Genomic DNA, 21414 nt, shown 5'->3' with positions numbered 1-21414 from the left:
ACCAGGAGAGATGGGAATTTGGCCTGAAGGACCAGTAAGAAGAGCAGCAATGCTGCCGAAGAGGGAGCCAAGTGGCTCAGCATTTTTGTGTTTTGCTGGTGAAAACCCCCAATGGGATATATGAACTTTACTTTCATTTATTTAATAAAAGTGGGTCACCAAGCCCCAAACCAAACTTCCTGACTCTCATGGACTCACTAAAACACATCTACTACTAAGCTTAATCACCCCATTAGTTACATAGTTACATAGTAGGTGAGGTTGAAAAAAGACACAAGTCCAACCTATGTGTGTGATTGATTAGTGACTATATACATATATGTACCGTACAGTATGTGCAATGGTAGGCACTCAGAGTGAGCAACCACATTTCACAGATGCCTCCTTGACTTGGCAGTGCGACTTCATACGTATTTACAAAAGTGATCAACAAAAACAAACCTTCCACAAAAATGTTTCCATCTTGATAGTGAGAGCACAAGCATTTTCATTACTAGAACGCTCCAACTCCAGCCAAAACTTTATTTCATCTTGGATAGTGAAGTGAATATTCAAGCTTTACTGCAGTAAGAACATATACAAAAAAAAAACATTTTTTTAATACAGCTGTGAAGGATTAGGAGTACTTACTAGGAAGATTTCCCTTGATGGTAAAGCTCTCCAACGAGGACACAGACAAATACAAAATCACATTTTTAGTGAGGAGAAATCATTACTTCAGACAATCATTTTATTGCTGCCAGCGCCTTCTGCCCCGTGACAAACACCTCCACCCGCCATCACTTGTCAGAGCATCATAGGCAGAGGAAGTAAGCAAAAATCTCCCCAGACAGAAATATAAATCTGACAATTGTTACCTCTTCCTTACTTTATCCAAAGGTAAAAGAAAACATGTGGATGGCGTTATACTTTACTGGACAACTCCAAATATTTCACTTGTAGAGTCAATATGTAATCTATAGATAGGCATCCTGAATAACGTGGCAAAAGACAGGTAGCCATGGAGCTCTGCATAGTTGTTCAGAAGACCGTGTCATATTTTTCTGCACATATTTTGATAGGACAGGTTCCACTTATTTAGCAAGGTGAAGAACATACATGGCTGCGCATGTGGAATAAACTGCATAAATGACAAAGCTTTAGCATACATCCCAACTTTTTGAGATGGGAATGAGGGACACCTATCAGCAAAAGTATGCAGGCATAGGACACACCCCTTGCCACGTCCCCTTAAAGGAGAATTGTACAAAAAAACAAGATTGGTTAAACCCACAAATGATTTTTTTACCACTAATGTTCCTTTATATTGGCTTTTGGAATTTACAAATGCAGCAATTTAGAAATCAGATGAAAGGTTTAGCGCTGGAAAACACTTCTTGATAGATAAAAAGTGCATTTTATATACAACTATATAGATCAGACCAAAATGAGGGACAAATGAGGAGGAAAGAGGGACATTACTCCAAATCAGGGACAGCTGGGAGCTATGCTTTAGCGTTCACAAATGTTATAATTATCCTCAATTAGCGTCCAGCTATAATATCCAAACTACCTGTGAAATTTTCAGCCATGTGACCCACAGAATGGCAAGTCACCCACGGCTGTGTATAGATTACCCGCAAACCAGCTTAGCAATTATCGTGATCGCTAGACAATTGTTGGCGTCATTGTCCCACAATCCTTCTCAATGGGTTGTGTAAAATAGAGGCAACGAAGAGGGTTTCATTAACTAATGGAATTTTGGAAGTAACCAACTGGGATGTAATATTTCAAAAACATTTTTTCTATAAACACATACATATCTGGATATAACAATAACCCCTTTACCCATGACACATGTCATAACCAATAATTCACTTTTATATAAACCAATACTAATCAAATGCACTGTCCCGTGTATCTGATGCACCTGAGCTCTACAATTGCTCTGCACGATATCCAATATGGAATTAAATACTAGAAAATATAAAGTTGTGGCAAACAGTTAAAAATCATATTTCACTTCAAAATAAAAAAAATATAATAAAGGCACCAATATTACAAAAAGAAAAAAAATGTTTAAAATTTTTTTGCATTTGAGCCTGCAAAGCAAGGTATCTGCGATCAATGCACCGTGCATGCATTGTGCAAGTTCATACAGACTGTTGCCCCAGTCCCAGGTCTGTATGGAGGTACAGACCTTCAGTTAAGGAGCTGGAGGAAGTAATCTATAGATTTTGAGTGTGGTGACATCACGGCACTTGTGTTACATTGAAAACATGGTGGCAGATGGGACTTTTTATTTTTTGAGGGTATTTTCAGTTTTACCGAAAGAGGGACAGAGGGACTTTGTGCCAGATCAGGGACAGTCCCTCGAAATCAGGCACAGTTGGGAGCTATGCTAAACCTAATCTGAGTTTAGCTCCACATAAACATTCACACTCCTGCTAGAACAAATAAAGAGTAGAAGAATGGCTGAAATATTTACTTTTCCTAAAGAAGATACTGCTCCAGCCCCCTCCCAGTGAGAAACACAATTTAAAGTGTTTGAAAATCCCTGAACTTAAAAATGAACAATGCATATCTTTCTATAGTATGTACTTGCCTCAATCTATAGCACTTGATATGGGTACTGTCTGCTCTCTCCTTCCTCTGCTATGTGCATGAGTAACTCCCAACAGGCAATCCTGGGACATGCCCCCTCCCTTCAACACACTGAAGATGATTGATAGCCTCAGATGTTCTTGTTTTCCTATGAGACTGCGCAGAGGTCTCAGATTACACTCAGCTATGTGCTGTGCAGTATGTCATGTCAGATCCCCGCCCCCTGCCTCCTGGAGATAAGACACCTGTCACACCGAGGGCATTTTGCAGGAGTTATAGCGTTCAAAATAGTGCCTGAAATCCGCCCTCAAACTGCTGCTCCATTGTCTCCAGTGTGAAAGCCAGAGGGCTTTCACACTGGAGCGGTGTGCTGGCAGGGCATCTGGAAAAGTCCTGCCAGCAGCTTCTTTGGAGCGGTGAAGGAGCAGTGTGTTTACCGCTCCTGCCCATTGAAGTCAATGGGGCAGTGCTGCTATACCGCCGGCAAAACGCCGCTATTGCGGTGCATTGCGGGCAGTTTTAACCCTTTCTTGGCTGCTAGCGGGGGTTAAAAGTGCTCCGCTAGCAGCCGAAATGCGCCGTAAATCCGACGGTAAAACCGTTTTACCGCCGACGCTATGGACGGCTCCTTGTGAAAGCCCTCTAAGGAATGCTGTGTAAATTCTTCACTTTGAATGGATGTACAGAATAGATGGCTTCAAATGAACAGGCACAATGACTTATGTAGGAGAATTTAATTCTTCACTGTGTATCACCTGAGGATAGTCACTTCGGTGGGTATAAATAAGGGTTTATTATCACTTTAAAGTGGATGTAAACCCAATGTCATCCTTTCTAAACTACTGCCATAGGGGTTATCTATAAGGATATACATGCCTCCTGCATGTATCTTTACCTGTCAAATGTCTCCCCTCTGTCTTTTATGAGACCCGAAAAACTGCAGATTCTGTGGGTGGGTCTGTTGTCTGGAGCTCATGGAGTAATACGGTCATTTATATTTTCTGCAAAGTTTCTATACAAGAAGTAAAAAGTAAATGAGCGGTTAGGAGATGAAGTTTGATGCCCGATGAAATCTCCAGTGCGGAAAGACAGAAGGAAATTGAAGCTGAAATATCTAGATAAGAAGAAGACTGCCCTGCCACAATCTAAACGGCGCTGGGGGATTACAAGACAAGGTAATCTCCAATAGACACACGCTGCACTCCATAATTGAAAGTCCAACACACACAGCTGTTTACCTTCCCATCCTGTCAATGCAGCTGGTGCAGAAGAGATACTTTAAAACTGAAGTTTATTCTGCTTATATGTTGCCTTTGCTGGTCCCCACTCTCCATATTGACAAGCTAATAATATTTTAAAATAAAACTTATTTTGCTCTCAATACTTCCTTTATTTTATATCCAGTGATGTCATTGCTGGGTCCCTGTGCTTATCTATGCAATGCAGATGGATCAAGGCTGATAGGAAGAGCCAGCGGGGTGCTTTCTGAAAACATCACATCCCCCTGCCTCAGTACGCCTCTCAAAAGCTATCAGCCCTGGTGTAAGCTGTGGGCTGGATCATGTGAGGAGTTAATGCAAATATCAAAAAGCCTTGATGGGCCAGTGTCAATCTGGAGGAGAGGCTGGGTTCACACTTATGCGAATTGGATGTGGGTTTCCTCGCATTCCAATTCACATGATAGGAGTGTGTGAGCAGCTTACAATAGAGCCGGTTCACACATCTCCAGGGTGGCCGCGGAGTGCACTGCAGAAGGGTCCTGTGCGTCTTTGGCTCCATTTCAGGTCCGAATTCAGGCAAAAATTCAGGCCTGATTCATCCCTGAAACAGAACCCCTGCTGTGAGCCGCATCCGAATTCAGTGTGAACCCAGACTTACTGATTCTAGCCAGGTTGTATTTGCATCCAAATCAACAGATGTAATGCCCACATGTGATGCTGAGATTCCAGGATTGAAATAACAATGAATGAAAGGGGTGGGTCAGAGACAGTAAGGTTGGGGAGGAAAGGCTTAGAATAAGATGATGGTGGACGTCCTCCAGCCAAGAAATAAGGTGGGCTCTATCTGACTTGCTGCAGCTTCTAAAGCACATTGTGAGAAGCTCACAGTGTGCAGTGAAATCTGAGTAAACAATTTCATTGCAGGAGTTGAGTATGTACAGCTATGCAAGACTGAAGGGAAGGCTGGAATTGAGGATCAAAAACTGAACCAAACACTTGGAAAACATGGATGGGAGTTGGTTTACATGCCAAAGTATTTGTAATTCTGTTCATCCTGTCCTGAGTATTACACAGTCTCGTCACACAGTACAGGCAGATTGGTGACCTGACTTTTCTCTAATGCAGTTAAGCAGTACAGCTTGGTCACCTCCCCACCCCCAGCCTGTGATTGGATAGTGTTGCTACTCTTGCTTCCATCTAAGGTCAACTGTACAATGGATGCTGACGCCAAGTCAAATGTAAGTAAACTGGCTGCAGCTAACATATATTCAATTATTTTCTATCAGATCCACAACTGCAATAATTGCTGCTTTTGTAAGAGCCCTTGCACACTGGAGCGGTGCGCTGGCAGGACGGTAATAAAAGTCCTGCTAGCAGCATCTTCGGAGCGGTGAAGGAGCGGTGTGTATACCGCTCCTTTACCGCTCCTGCCCATTGAAATCAATGGGACGGCGCGGCTATACCGCCGGCAATGCGCCTCTGCAGAGGCGCTTTGCGGTGGTTTTTAACCCTTTCTCGGCCGCTAGCGGGGGGTAAAACCGCCCCGCTAGCGGCCGCATACCGACGGTAAAACGCCGCTATTAATAGCGGCGTTTTACCGCCGACGCCGCCCCCGCCCCAGTGTGCAAGGGCTCTTACTAAACCCAGGACCCTGCATTCACTATATCTGGTCTCCCACAGTACACAGAACATGGAGATGCAATAATTTTAGTACAGTAAAACCTTGGATTGTGAGCATAATTCGTTCCAGAAATATGCTTGTAATCCAAAACACTTGTATATTCAAGCGAATTTCCCCATAAGAAATAATGGAAACTCAAATGATTCGTTCCACAACCATTTATTCATAGGTCCTTTAGTTCATAGTCCATATAAAAAGATTATAGCAATGTGACCAGGTTGTGTAACCATAAAATGTCCATCCACAAATGGGAGATTCCACAAGGGGATTAGAAGCAAAATCCAGCAGGAGCTACAGAGTATAAAAGAGAAGAGAGGCACCTCTAAGTGTAGCAATATGTTGCTAAATGTTGTATCTTCATTAAATGTAACCATATTGCTACATTTAGAGGCGCCTCTCCTTGTATATAAAGATATCGCTTGTATATCAAGTCAAAATTTATTAAAAAATGTTGCTTGTCTTGCAAAATGCTCTCAAACCAAGTTACTCTCAAACCAACGTTTTACTGTACATATACACTGCTAAATACTTTTTCTCATCAGCAGTATATAGCAGTCTTGTGACTTCTATCAGTGTCTGGTTAAAGCTTGTAGGAGGAGTTTTCATACTCCCCTGACTGAGCTATGAGGCTGCAGGACCCCTGACCCTCTGTCTGGACAGTGCTGATTGTCCATGTGTTGATCACATGCACCCTTCCAAGAAAAAAAAAAAAACTCTCTAGCAATACACACCAAACTGAGCATGTGCAGAGTGCCTCCTAGGGCTCTGTTCTATCAGAGATAGATTGGGGACTGTGGAAGAAGGGGAGCATCAGAGAAGACAGGATGAAACAGCCTTTATACACAATGCGGAGGATTAACCCCTTAGGTTCCACATATATAGTATAAAAAGCATGCTTTACTTCATATACAGACTGATTTTACTGTTGTGGGTTTAGTAACACTAAGTTTAGCTTTACAGGAAACCTGTGCTGAGCCCATGAAGAGATAAAGCAACAGGTACATACTGTATGAATGTCACAGCCCCCCCCCCCACCTTTCCCTTACCCCCCTGTCGTTACACTGTACACCACAATAATACAGGATTTAAAGGGAACTTGTCATGTAACTGGCACTGGTCACTTGTTTCTGAAGATATAATCCAGGCGTCTCCAAACTTTCTAAATAAAAAAAAAAAAAAAAGACAGTTTACTGTACTTTAAACTCATTAGTGTCATTGAGGGGAATTATGTCCCATTGTTGGTGTCAATGGGAGGAATAATATGTCATTGTTGGTGTCAGTGGGAAGAATACTGCCCCATCAACAGTGTCAGTGGGAGGAATAAGGTCTCATTGTTGGTATTAGTGGGAGGAATAGTACCCCATAATTGGTGTCAATGGGTAGAATAGTGCTCCATTGTTGGTGTCTGAGGGAGGAATAGTGCCCCCTTTTGTGGGGGTCTGGAAGAGGAAGATTACACCATCGGTGGTGTCAGTGAGAGGGATAGTGCCCCATCGATGGTGTCAGTGGGAGAGATAGTGCCCCCTCGATGGTGTCAGTGGGAGAGATAGTGCCCCATCGATGGTGTCAGTTGGAGGGATAGTGCCCCATCGATGGTGTCAGTGGGAGGGATAGTGCCCCATCGATGGTGTCAGTGGGAGAGATAGTGCCCCATCGATGGTGTCAGTGGGAGAGATAGTGCCCCATCGATGGTGTCAGTGGGAGAGATAGTGCCCCATCGATGGTGTCAGTGGGAGGGATAGTGCCCCATCGATGGTGTCAGTGGAAGGAATGGTTCACCTGTCCATCTCCACCATTTTAGTGAATAGGGACGTACCACAGCCACAAGCCAAACGCTTGGCTCACGGTTGCCATGCCCCATCATGAACCGCCATTGGGCGGAAAAGAAAAACTAAAAAAAAAATTGAAAAAAGCAGATAATTTTTCAGAGCTTTTGGCTAGTGTGAACCTAGTCTAAGGCTCAGTTCACACTACTGTGATCCCAAAGTTGTGGAACTTCCAATGTTACTTTTCACTAAGACTTGCTTGTGACTTGATGCAACTTCAGTGCGACTTTGGGAAATCATTGCAGTACAGAGTGTGGCAGATATTATTGATGCTGCAACTTGAGTCGCAGCAATTGAGACAGCATCCATTGAAATGAATGTGTTTTGACTTGTCATATGAGTTTCTGTGTCGCAGCAAGTTGCATGAGAAGTCTCAGCAGTGTGAACCAAGGCTTAGTAAATCAGTGACCTGGAACAAGCCAGTGAAGTGTCGGGACACCTGATCTGCACTTTCTTTTGAGTCATTGAACTGCTGGATAGTGAAGCCAGGATAAGGATGACTGGGGCTGTCGTTTTGATTTGCTTCACTGCTTGTCACAGATTTATTTATCAGCTGTCCTAACTGGTTCCGTGCTTGTTACAGAAACCTTGGTAGCAAAGAAAGGATAAGGATAATGGTTGTGGAGTTTCCAATGTTAAAGGAAAGTCAGCTAGCATATTCGAAAAAACGAGGCCACACTCCACGGAAATCCCACTGGTAAGTTTATTGCGGGTAGCAGGTCCCGGTCCTTAGGCCACACCCATCTGACATGTTTAACCTCTTCTAAGGCTTAATCATTACCTCTATAATGAAGCCCTGGAGGATGGGGGGACAAAACATGTCAAAGGGGTGTGGCCAAGGGACAGGGACTGTGTCAACAGCTACCTACACACAATCAACTTACCAGTGGGATTTCCGTGGATTGTGTTCTTGTTTTAGATTTCGCTGTACATATTGAGCTAGACGAGCTTCTGAGGCCTGCAACCCGAGCAGTGGACTTCCCAAGGCATTGTTTTAGGAACCTGGAGTGGTGCAAACTTTCTTTTAAAACTTTTTAGATTGTCACAGCTGTGCAAGGAAAATAAATTTTGGGCGGAGTAGCTCTTTAAAAGAAAGCGAGAGAAAATAAGAGAGAGAGATGAAGAGAGAAAGAGGGAAAGAGAGAGAGAGGAGGAGGAGAGAGAGAATAAGAGAAAGAATAAGAGAGGAAAAGAGAGAGAGAGAGAGAGAATAAGAGAAAGAATAAAAGAGAGCGAAAGAGAGAGAAGTTATGCCCCGTACACACGGTCAGATTTTCAGACGGAAAGACCTTGTTGTCAGAAATTCCGACCATGTGTAGGCTCCATCACACATTTTCCATCGGAATTTCCGACACACAAAGTTTGAGAGCAGGCTATAAAATTTTCCAACAAAATCCGTTGTCAGAAATTCCGATCGTGTGTACACAAATCCGACGCACAAAGTGCCACGCATGATCAGAATAAATTAAGAGACGAAAGCTATTGGCTACTGCCATGTTTATAGTCCCGACGTACATGTTTTACCTCACCGTGTTTAGAACGATCGGATTTTCCGACAGCTTTGTGTGACCGTGTGTATGCAAGACAAGTTTGAGCCAACATCCGTCTGAAAAAATCCATGGATTTTGTTGTCGGAATGTCCGATCAATGTCCAACCGTGTGTACGGGGCATTAGAGGGAGAAAGTTAAAGAGAGAGAGAGAAAATAAAAGCAGGATGGAGATTAAGAGAGAGGATAAAAGAGAAATAAAGAAGGAGAATAAAGGAGAGGGAGAGAGAAAGAGAGAGATAAGGAGAGGGAGAATAAAAAAGAGAGAGAAAGAAATGAAGGGTCTATAATTTTTATTATAGGTGTATTTTAAATGATATAGACAGAATACCAACCAAAAATCCAGCAAAAAACACACAATACAAATGGTATAAATTGAGTTGCAGTTCAGTGAATAAAATAAGTATCCCCAAGCAAAACACGACTTAGTACTTGGTGGAGAAACCCTTGTTGGTAAGCACAGAGGTAAGACATTTCTTGTAGTTGGTTACCAGGTTTGCACACATCTCAGGAGGGATTTTGGTCCACTCTTCTTTACAGATCTTCTCTAAATCCTTAAAGTGGTTGTAAAGTCAGAAGGTTTTTCATCTTAAAGCAGAGTTCCACCCAAAAGTGGAACTTCCGCTTTTCTGATTCCTCCCCCCCCCTCCAGTTCCACATTTGGCACCTTTTGGGGGGGAGCGGATACCCCTCCTCCTCCCTCCCCTTTAGCCGGGCCAGTGAGAGAGCACAGCATGCTTCGCGCATGCACAGTAGGGACTCGGTCATAAAGCTGAAAAGCTACTCTGCCGCAGCTGATGTTTCCATCAGCTGCAGGACAAACATTGCTGGACTCCAGGACAGGTAAGTGTCCTAATGTTAAAAGTCAGCAGCTACAGTATGTGTAGCTGCTGACGTTTAATTTTTAAAGGTGTGGGCAGAACACCGCTTTAATGCATTCTATGCATTAAGATAAAAAGCCTTCTGTGTGTAGCAGCCCCCCCTAACATGTACCTGAGCCCCATCTCTATCCATCGATTACCACGAATGCCTCAGCCATCTGGGACTCTCTCTCCTGGTTGGCTGAGACACAGCAGCAGCGACATTGGCTCCTGCTGCTGTCAATCAAACTCAGTTAGCCAATCAGGAGAGAGAGGGGGAGGGGACGAATGGCAGCTCCATGTCTGAATGGATACACGGAGCTGCAGCTTGGCTCGGGTGCCCCCATAGCAAGCTGCTTGCTGTGGGGGCACTCAACAGGAGGGAGTGGCCCGGATCACAGAAGAGGAACCCGAGAAGAGAAGGATCTGGGCTGCCCTGTGCAAAACCACTACACAGAGCAGGTAAGTATACCATGGTTGTTATTTTCATAGAAAAAAAAAAGACTTGCAGCTGGAATTTGAACCTCTCAGGCTGTCTGCTGGAGGCCGTCGGTTTCCTACAGCAGATCCCAAGCCACAGCACAGTACTCCAACCATTTTCACCCAAAACAGAAAACTGTCTCAAGTTATGCTTTTGCATAATCAGCTAATAAAGACCAGAGTATCCACCATAAGACAGGATGTTTAAAGCTGAACTCTAGCCTTACATTGCACAGTGGCACTCCTCTCCTGTACTGAAATTGCTTACTCTGATTTCACTGCACACTGTGAGCTTATCGCTTCTCGGCCTTTTGGCTAAGATCAAGTGTAGTCTCGGCTCACTTGTATCGAAGTTGAAAGGTGCCCGGGGTACCCGACAGTCGGCCTTGGGGGGGAGCGTCCCTTTTCGGAGGGCCCCCCCTTGTTGCTATTGGCTTTAGGCTTAGTCCCCGGGCAACGAGAAGCGATCACCCTTCTTAAGGCGGTTGGTGACAGCGTTTTGGGGCCCCTTCGGGGGTACCCTTTGTTGGAGGAAGAGGCGAGGTACCGTCTGGTGCCAAAGTGGCGGTCCGTGGTATGCGAGACTCTATCTGGTTCCTGGTGAAGCCGGAATTTAAAGGAGAGATCAACCTGAGGACGATCGTGGTGGACGTGTTGATGGACTTCCTTAATCTCAGGGTAAGAGATATTGTTTGTCTGCAGGATTTTCCTCAGCAAAGATTGTATGACGTAACTTTTCTTTCTGTTGAGATGTGCTGGAACGTGTATGAGAAGATGAGGAGTTCAGATAACGAACTGTTACAGAAAATGGACATTATACCTTTGTTCATGCAGGAAGAAATGGCCATAGTAGTTCATATGTATAATCCATTTGCTGACGTGAACTTGGTTAGGGCGTTTTTGAAGAACTACTGTGAAGAGTTACGGGGCGGTGATAAGGTGCTGAACAAGTTTGACATATGGTCGGGGAAATACGGGTTTTACGGGAAATTTCGGACTGACCCTGACTGTGTTGGTGGGGTGAAGAGGCAGTTTTCAATATTGGGGGTGAGAGGGGGTTCCTTTTTTACCCAGGTCAGCCGGTTTATTGCAGGAAGTGTTGTATCTATGGACATGCAAGCGGGGACTGCGATCACAGGATCAGGTGTAGATTTTGTGGCAATGAGGATCACCCGTCTAAAGAGTGTAAATATACCCGGATGTGTGATATTTGCAAAAAGTCAGGTCACCTTGCAAGGCAGTGTGAAGAATATTTCTCAGCAAAAAGGGAATCCGAATTCCATGACGTATTGAAAAAAACTCAAGCTAGACGTATGCAGCAGAGGCAGCGATCTGGGGCTCCGGGGGAAGGTGGCAGTGCTGGGTCTGCTGATGCGGAGCGGCCTGCTGCAACCTCAGAGCATCAGGCCAATGACGCTGTGCCTACAGAGCAGGGAGAGGCTGTGAGCAGGAAGGTTGGCACTGGCCTTGCTACTGTTGTTACGGTGGCGGGAGGTAGTGCGGACTCTGGGAGCCTTGGTACTGTGGTAGATGAAGACAGGATAGCTCCAGGTCATCAGGAGGTGGCTGAAGAGAGAGTGGTTCAAGGATCTCCGGCGAGGCAAGAGGAGGGTGGCCTAGAGGAGGAACAGAGAAGTGTGGCTCTGACAAGTCCGGGATTGTTATCTGAGTTGATGAGCAGCTTGTCATCCAGTGCAGAAGAGGAGGAAGAGGAAGAGGATGAGAATGATGAAATGGAAAGCGATGAAAGTCTTGAATGTGGACAGCAGTTAGTAATCTCAATGGACGAGACTTCTCAGTCCTCTACCAAAAGAGTGCGGGAGGAGGGGGCTGGGGAGGAGGCGGAAGGTTTACCCTTTCCTGATAATGGGGGCTCAGGGTCTGAGTCTGCCAGTTCTCCCTTTGGGAGGAAGAGACTGACTTATGCTAGTGTTACAAGTAAAGGGATGGAGGAGGCGATGCATCACTTATAAGTTTTTGTTATGGCTGTGCAAACCTTTTTGTTTTTTTCATGATGGCGTTGACAGTGAGTTCTGTTAATGTGAGGAGCATATGTTCAGGGTGGAGGAGGGCGGCCGTCTTTGATTATTTGGAAGGGGTCCGGTCTGATGTAATTTGTGTTCAGGAGTGTGGTAATGAAAGGGTTTTGTGTGATGAATGGAAACACGGTGTATCTATGTGGTCCCCTGTATGTGAGTCTAGGAATGAAGGGGTTGGAATTCTTGTTAAAAACCCGTATGTCCAGTGTGTGTCACATGAGGTGGTGGTGCCGGGGAGGTTACAGATTGCTATTTTGGAGGTGGTGGAGTGTAGAGTTAGAATTATTAATGTTTATGCACCTGCGGTGAGAAAGGAACGTGTGAAATTTTTTGAAATACTTAAAATATGGTTGCCGGGTAGAATCCCAAACATTCTGGTTGGAGATTTTAACTGTGTGAGGAGGAGGGAGGACAGGCAAGGTGCTAGTGTGGAAGACAGTGTTGACATAACATCTAGGGCTCTAAATGAAATAATAAGTGATTTTCATTTGCAGGATACTGCTGGTGTGGTGCAGGGGAGTGATATTTCCTGTACCTTTTTTTCAGACAAAGGGTCTGTGCGATCTAGAATTGATTTTATTTTTGTATCGCCAGCCCTGAAGATAACTGGGTATCAGACTGACTTAGTATCCTTTTCAGATCATGCCATGCTCACAGGTTCTTTTCTTATAGATGGTGCTAGGAATTGTGGGAGGGGTACATGGAAATTGAACTGTTCTGTGTTAAAGGAGGAGGGGGTGGTTATAAAGTTCAAAGAGTTCTATGAGTGGCTTAATTTTAAGAAACGTAGTTTTGTGGACGTCCTGGAGTGGTGGGATTGGGCAAAAGTCATGATAAGCAGCTTTTTCAAGAAAGTGGGTGTGGAGACGGCTAGAAGAAAGCGTGAAGAGGCGAGGAGGTTGGTGGAAAGGATGCACTTTTTATTTAAGTGTAAGAGAATGGGGTTGGAGGTGGAGGAAGAGCTGAGGGAAGTACGTGAAGCCCGGAACGCCATACTCAAGGATCGTGGGAAGGGCATTGTGTTCAAGTGCAAGAGATGGAGGAGGACGAGCAGTGCTCTGCGTTTTTCTTTAAGAAATCTTTTGGGCCAAGGAAGATGTTCTTGTCGGTGTTGGAAGGTGAAGAAGAGGTGAGCGGAGAGAGGATGGTGGAATCCATCAGGTCTTTCTACGCTGATTTGTATGGTGGTGGTGGGGGCGCGACAGAAGAAGAAATGCGGGAGTATTGTGAGGTGGTGCGAGGAAACTTGAAGATAGAAGATGCAGAGATGCTTCTGGATCCGGTGGAGGAAGAAGAGGTGGAGAACGTGGTGAAGAGGATGAAAAAGAATAAGACCCCTGGAGGGGATGGTTTACCAGTGGATTTTTACGCAGAATTCTGGCCAATACTGAAAGATGACGTATGTGAGGTAATTAGGACCTGCATGAGGGAGAAGAGAGTTTCTTCTTCAATGAAGAAAGGAATTATTACTCTTCTGTATAAGAAGAAAGGTGATCAGCGTGATATCAGGAATTTGCCAAAGTACTAACTGATAGGATGAGGAGGGTGGTGGATAGTCTCATTGGAGAATGGCAGGTTTGTGCTGTACCCGGACGGAGGATTTCCGACAACCTAATCCTCCTGAGGGATCTTGTGTTCTATGCCCAATGTAACAACATACAGTTAGCTGTGGCGAGTATTGATCTTGAGAAGGCATATGACCGGGTGGCCCATAAGTTCCTCTTCACAGTGTTGAGGCAGATGGGGATTCCTGAGGACTTCGTTAAAGTGGTGGAGTGCTTGTATCTAGGGATTAGTAGCCAAATCCTTATCAATGGGGAGTTGTCTAAAGAAGTCAGTGTGATGTCCGGGGTAAGGCAGGGGTGTCCCTTATCACCTGTCGCGTTTATTTGCGTGATGGAACCTCTGTTAAGACATGTGTGGAGGGATAAATGTTTTAAGGGAATGTTTATACCAGGGTGCGGGAATGAACCAGTCAAAACGCTCTGTTACATGGATGATGTTAATTTTCTTTGTAACACAAAGAGGGATGTGTCTAGAGCGGAGCTGCAGCTTGGTATTTTTGGTGCTATATCCGGATTGTGCGTTAATTGGTGTAAAAGCAGTATTTGTGTGTTAAGTGGCACATGCGATGTATCCAAAAGTAAATTAAAGAGTGTGCAGGAGGTGGATGTGTTGGGAGTGCATTTCGAGAGGAACCTGGTGAACCAAGTGAATACGGCTAAAGGGGTGGAAAAGGTTGGAAAAAAGTTGAGTCTGTGGAAGACTAGGAGGCTTTCTTTTTCCGGCAAAACGTTGGTTGTTAAAGCAGTAATTCTCCCTTTGTTGACGTATTTTTACGTAATCTTCCCTCCAAATAAAAGATGGGTACAGAAGATTACGAGGATGCTTTTTATGTTTTTTTGGGGCTCTAAAATGGAGAAAGTTGCCAGAGAGGTGGTTATGAAAAGAGTACAGCAGGGAGGGTATAATTTTCCTAATTTGGACCGTTTTTTGGAGGTTCAGTGGTGGTTGGTTCAGCTTAGGACTTTCTTGGCAGGTGGGAAAACAGCAGCACTAATGCGCTATTTGATAGGATGGCCTTTGTGGAAGTGGGGGTGGTGCGGAAGGGATCTTACGAGGCCCATGTCAATGATTTCTCCTGTGTATTATTTAAAAATAAACACCTTTTTTCAGAAGAATCAATTGCAAGAGTTGGGGGAAGAGGCTCGTAAGAAAGAAACATTATGGGCATGGTTGAGAAAAGATGAACTGCCGACAAATATTTTTGGATTAAGTCTTAACAAAGCGGAGATTGTTTGGAAGAATTTGTTATTTAAGGGAATCACGAATAAGCAGAGGGAGGTGGTGTGGCTGTCTTTGCATAACTGCTTGGCTACAATGTCCTTTTTAAAATCCAGAGACTTGGTGAGGAGGGAGGTGTGTCCCAGGGAAGGATGTGCTGGGATTGAAACCGTGAGGCACCTATTTTGGGAATGCTTTTTTGCTAAAAATTTTTGGAGGTTGCTATGTGGTTTTGTGGAAAGGGTGGTGGGGATTGATGGTGTGTCGTTTGAGGCGGGTGTTCTTGGTGTGGTGGGAGGTGGTAAAGGGAAACAGCGTAAAATGTTTGTTATGTCGGCTGTTGTAAGAGAAGTGATGTGGGAGACAAGATGTGCGTTGGTGAAGAAGAAAATGGTATTGGCTGAAAAAGACTGCGTGGATTGGGTGATGGCGAGAATGTTTTACGTGTTGGCTGTAGAAAGAAGAAGTATGGGGGTGGATGAGGCGGATGGTTTTTGGAATTTTTCTAGGTGGCGGGTGGGTGAAGGTTAATGTGTAAGTGTTTTTCATTTATGGTTTTTACTGTAAGATGATTTTATCCTTTTGATATCTTTATGCCACATATAATGTACGGAACACTGCTCAGTATAGTCCTCGAGTGCATGATTTAAGCTGAGTTTATGTGATTCAGTCTGAGTGGAAAAAAAAAAAAAAAATCTGTTACTATCAGTTGCCAGAGGAGGCGCTGTGCTACTCCCATAGGGGAGAGCTATGCAAATCCAATGGCGTAATTGTGCATGGAAGAGCTGCCCGACAGATAATGGGGGCCAACTGATGGTTGCGTCTGAGCCATCTGGAAGGGTGCTCCTGTTGAGGATGGGTGCGGCATTGGGTCGGGTCCCTGGCCTTCTGGCCTAGATTGTTGTAGTTCTAGCTCCGGTCAGTTTTTCGGGAAAGAAGGCTGGCTCCCCTATAGCACTGGGGGGAGCGGTTAGTATTCCCTTAATGTAATTAGGTAGGAGTGATGGGAGCGATGGTTGGGCCTCAGGGGTCAGGGACTCTCCCTAAGCTCTCGGAACTTCAGGCCTTCCTGGCTGGGGTGGGGGCTGCGCTGACTCGGCTGTTGGTCAGGGTTGTGACGAAAAGCCTGTGGTAAATGTGCCCGTGAAATCACTATGAGTGAGGGTCACTTTGATTTATGGCACCATGGTAACTTCACCTTACACATGTTTTTCACACCTGCCTCTAGGGCCGAGCTTTTTGGCTAGGACCAGGGGAATTTTTTCTATTCCTGGCCGAAGGGCCGGTCATTGTATTGCACAATGGCCACTTCCACTTCTCCCACTTCCTTCTCCCACTTTCTTTCAATTTATTTCCCTATGTTTGTCACTTTTTTGTACATTTTTGTTTGATGTTACACGTTTTGTCACTGTGTGATTAGTAGGGTGTGGGTCCTCGGGCCTACCCTGAACTTCTTGGGATGGGGTGGACATGGCTTTCTGGCTTGGTTTGCCCTCTCTCGTGGGGTCTCCCTTCGGGGGGAGTCCCACTGAGTACTTGGGTGGGTCTGTTTTGGCAGACCTTCCAGAGAAAGGGGGTCTGTCTGGTTTCGCCCAGATGGACCCAATTGAAGTACCTCAGTCCCCGTCTGGAGCCTAACGCCCCGGGGGAATCAGGGTAAGGTCCTTCCTAGGGAGGATCAGTGTAACACCCGTTGCACGTTTTGTGTCACTCTTTATGTGTGTGCACTGTTTTTTTTGCACCGGGTGGAGTTTTTGGGTGTGTTTCACACGCCACGGGCTTTTTAAATTAAAAAAAAAAAGTGAGCTTATCGCACTGTGCCTTAGAAGCTGCAGCAATTCTGATACAGTCTGCCTCATTTGCTGGCTGGAGGATATCCAGCATCATCTATTCTAGCCCTTTCCTCTCAGGCCTAACTGACCCTGCCCCTTTCTTTCATTTACATAGGGTGGTCTTTATGCAAATGCAGCCTGCCTGTGGAGTACCCACTCCTCCACACTGATATCCACCTATCAAGGCATTTTAAAAATTGTATAACTCCTCCCATGAGTCAGCTCAGTGCTTGCTTGCATCAGGGCTGAGGTTCTTGAAAAGAGTGCTGAGAGCACCCTGCCACCCCTCCCACCAGCCATGATCTGCCCGCATTGCATAGCAGAGAACAGAGACCATGGGATGACATTAATGGGTGTAAAATAAGTTATGTAATGAAAACAAATATGTATTATATTATTGTGTATTAATAATTTCATTAGCATCTGGATGGTGACGAAACCACAGAAGACAAAATATAAGCAGATTAAACTTCACACCAAAATAGAAGTAAACAGGGTCACTTATCCAGTGCTTTAGATATAAAAAATATAGCATTTAAACCTAAGCAGCTGCTATAATCATACATAACATTTAAAAGAAAGCAAAAAAAGTTCCAAGAAAATAGGTCCTTTCCAGTTTAAGTAGCGCTGCTTGAGCTGAAAAGGACCTATTTCCTTGGAACTTTTTTGCTTTCTTTTAAATTAAATTAATTAATTCTCTTAAATTAAACTTCAGCTTTAAAATGACATTTATAAACATGGTGAGAAAAACAAACATGCTGATAGAGAAACTGCAACAAACAGAACAATCAGAGTAATAATCATGCTGTTGGCTCAGTTTGAACTGTACTTACTGGTCAGTTTGAGGCTGCCTGTTCTCTGAAGCCCAGGAGACACATTGAAGAACTGGACTCTGTGTGTAGCCATCCCAGGGGCAAGTCCCTATCGAAGGTGCAATGCTTGCCAAGCAAAGCTAATCTCTTACCAGCCCACAATATGTATATCTGTAGTGTATCAAGACTTGGACGCTGCTGTGATCAGTACCACTTGCAGGATATTCCCCTTGCTGATTATAAGTACTGTATGTTCTGGTTTTAATTGAGTCTTTCTTTGACTGCTGAGGTCACTTCTGGTGGTTGCCCAAGTTTTGCTTTTGCAGCTTTTGTTCAGTTCTGGTAGTGGGAGCAAATTTTGAGCACAGTTTTTGGCGGTGGATGTTCCTCTTACAGGCTGAAGTTTGCTCTGGCAGTACCTGCTGTGCAGTTGAGGATAAGTACACCTCCAGTATAGAAAGGTCAGTTACAGGTGTAAGTATACATCCCACAAGCGAAGGTCAGTTTTGGAGGTAAGTATGTCTCCTGTAGAGAAAGGTCAGTTCTGAGGGTACATATGGCTCCTATAGAGGAAGGTCAGCTTTGTTGGTAAGTTTACCTCCTGTAGAGGAAGGTCAACTCTGGTGGTAAGTATACCTTCTCTAGAGGAATGTCAGCTTTGTTGGCAAGTTTACCTTTTGTAGAGGAACGTTAGCACTGGTGATAAGAATATCTCCTGTAGTAGAAAGTCAGTTCTAGTGTTAAGTACACCTCCTGGAAAAAAAGGTCAGCTCTGGAGGTAAGTTTACCTCTTGCAGAGGAAAGTCAGCTCTGGAGGTAAGTTTACCTCTTGCAGAGGAAAGTCAGCTCTGGGGGTAAGTATAGATCTTGTAGTGGAAGGTCAGCTCTGGTGGTAAATTTTCCTCCTGTAGAGCAAGGTAAGCTCTGGTGGTAGATACAGCTCCTTCAGAGGAAAGTCAGCGCAGGGGGTAAGTATAAATCTTGTACGGGAAGGTCAGCTCTGTTGATAGATAAACCTCCTGCAGCTGAAAGTCAGCTGTGGGGGTAAGTATACTTTCTGTAGAGAAAGGACAGTTCTGAGGGTAAGTAGTTCGCTAGCAGACAGAGGTCAATTCTTCCTTGGTGATCCCCTTTTCTGAGGTCAGTCACTGTGAGCTTAGATCGGCCATTAGGCTGACATAGTTTTTGGAGGGGGTGTGAGCTAGTTGAGATCAAGCATCAAAAGTGTAAAGATGGCCCGAACTCTGCAAATACTTTACTGAAACTAGTCAATACACTTTGTACAGGCTAAAGTTAGCCCAACTGTGAGCATCACCTGAGCCTGTCCTTGTTGGGTCTCTTCTGGTGAAAGCTCTGTAAAATGTGGACATTCCTTTCTCCTCAGACAACTAGGTCCCTGTGGGTGATCTCCTCCTTTGATGAGATAGGTCTTTATTAAGGAGGCTCCAGACCCAAGCAGAATTTAGTTCTTGATGATCAGACTTTAAGGTTCTGGTGATATGAAGCTAAATCCTTGCTGATAAGATCCCTAAATCCTGGTGAGTGACCTAACAATAGTCCTTGGTGCATGAAAGGCTTGCAGTCTAGTCCTTGCAAACTGAGTTCAGTCCTTGCTGATTAACCCCTTTGGTCTTCCCAGGTAATCTTCTTTTAAGCTGGGGTTAGTCCCTGTCCAGCAGCCTCCAGTCCCTGTTGTATGACATCCTTGCACACTGAATTTAGTCCTTACTGATCAGGCTTTTAAAGTTCCTGGGTGGTTATGTTCCTATAGACAGAATTCACTCCTTGTTGATCAGATCCCTAGATCTAGTTGGGTGGTCGTCCTTTACGCTGAGGTCAGTCCTTGCTGTATGAAGCCCTTACAGTCTTGTCACTTTAGATCAGGTCCTGATAGGTGATCTCTATGTTGGGAAAAAAAACTCCCCGTCCCCTAGTGGGTGATCTTCCTAAAGGCTAAGGTCAGTCCATGTCCAACAGCCCCCACTCACTGCTGTATGAAATCCCTCTAGACTGTGTTAGTCATTGCTGCTACAGTTAGGTCCTGATATATGATCTCCAGCACTCTCCAGTCTTCCTATAGACTGAGGACTGTCCCTGCCCTGCAGCCTCTAGTCCATTCTGTGTGATGTCCTTGCAGACAGCCCTTGTTGATCCCTGTGATTATACAGTTAGGTCCTGATAGATGATGCCTGTGCTGCCAAAGCACTCTATAGCCTTTTTATAAACTGAGGTCAATCCTGGCCCTTACAGGACTATTCAGGTAAAGTCCTCATAGCTAGTCCTGTGCTGGCATTACACTTTCTAGTCTTCCTACAAACTTAGGTCAGTCCCAGCCCTTACCGGGCTAGTCAGGTAACGTCCTGATAGGTGATCCCTGTGCAGGGAGAGCACTCTCTAGTCTTCTTATAAACTCAGGTCAGTCCAAGTCCTTATAGGTGATCCATGTGCTGGCAGAGCACTCTCCAGTCTTCCTGATTACTCAGGTCAGTCCCAGTCCTTACAGGACTCGTCAGGTAAAGTCCTGATAGGTGATCCCTGTGCTGACAGAGTACTCTCTAGTCTTCCTATAAACTCAGGTCAGTCCCAGTCCTTACAGGATTAGTCAGGTAAGGTCCTGATAGGTGATCCCTGTGCTGGCAGAGCACTCTCTTGTCTTCCTATAAACTCAGGTCAGTCCCAGTCCTTACAGGACTAGTTAGGTAAGGTCCTGATAGGTGATCTACCTGCTGGCAGAGCACTTTCTAGTTCCAGGTGGATGATCCTGGTGAGCCAGACCCTGGCCAGAAGCCAATCCTTACTGTATGAAATCCTTGCAGGTTGAATTAGTCCTTCCTGGTCACATCCAGGTCCTTATAGGTGGTCCTCTACAGGCAGAGCATCCTCCGATCTATAGACTGAGGTCGGTCCTTGCTGATCCCTGTGATGCTACATAGAACAGTTAGGTCCTGATAGGTGATCCCTGTGCTGGCAGAGCACCCTCTAGTCCCTAGTGGGTGATCCTGGTCCTGGGGTCAGTCCCTGGCCAGCAGCCCCCAGTCCCCTCTATGTAAAGTCCTTGCAGGTTGAGTTAGTCCTTTCTGATCACATTCAGGTCCCCCTAGCCGATCCTCCGCCGGTCTGTATACACGGAGCTCAGTCCCGGGCGGTGCATGCTTACAAGTTGATGGGTGCTGATCGCTGTGACCCCGGAGGGTGATCTCCCCCAAACCGGCTCGGTGTCTTTGTCTCCCCGCAGGAATGCTGGGCTCTCCGGTGCTCGGCTCCCCGGTGATGAGCTCTCCGGTGATGAGCTCTCGGGTGCTCGGTTCTCCGGTGCCGGGCTCTCCGGTGCTCTGTTCTCCAGTGCTGGGCTCTCCGGTGCTCTGTTCTCCAGTGCTGGGCTCTCCGGTGCTCGGCTCTCCGGTGCTCGGCTCTCCGGTGTTGGGCTCCGTGTGTCGGAGTTGCTGTACATGCCAGGACTGCAGCACGGACGGCGGACTCTCCTCCTCTCTACGACTTTCAATTCACCTGGATGGACGGAGAGCGGGGGAAGCGGACCTGTTCTATGGTGAGCACACAGGGGGGCGTGCTGGGCATCCACCGACCGGTGATCTACCGACACCCCCCTCCCCAGGGGCACGGAACACCGAGCAACCCTCAGCTCACCAGGACTGCGGGCATTACGTCATCCTCTTCACCCACCACCGACTACCAGGGGGACAGCATGGCAGAGGACTGGATAGGGATGGACTGGGAGAGGGGCACCTATC

General features: G+C 45.5%; 1 protein-coding gene across 1 annotated transcript in view; it reads right to left on the bottom strand.

The window, feature by feature from the left end:
• Positions 1 to 20978, bottom strand: part of KIAA1217 (KIAA1217 ortholog) — a 901007-nt gene extending 880029 nt beyond the window's left edge. Inside the window, exon 1 of the transcript XR_012244377.1 lies at positions 17687 to 20978. The gene's annotated coding sequence lies outside the window, so the exon portion shown is untranslated. The remainder of the gene's footprint in view (positions 1 to 17686) is intronic.
• Positions 20979 to 21414: the final 436 nt, after the last annotated feature.

The sequence above is a fragment of the Aquarana catesbeiana genome, linkage group LG05, assembly GCF_042186555.1.
Source record: "Aquarana catesbeiana isolate 2022-GZ linkage group LG05, ASM4218655v1, whole genome shotgun sequence".
In the NCBI taxonomy this organism is placed as follows: Eukaryota; Metazoa; Chordata; class Amphibia; order Anura; family Ranidae; genus Aquarana; species Aquarana catesbeiana.
This window is presented reverse-complemented; position numbering and strand designations above follow the sequence as displayed.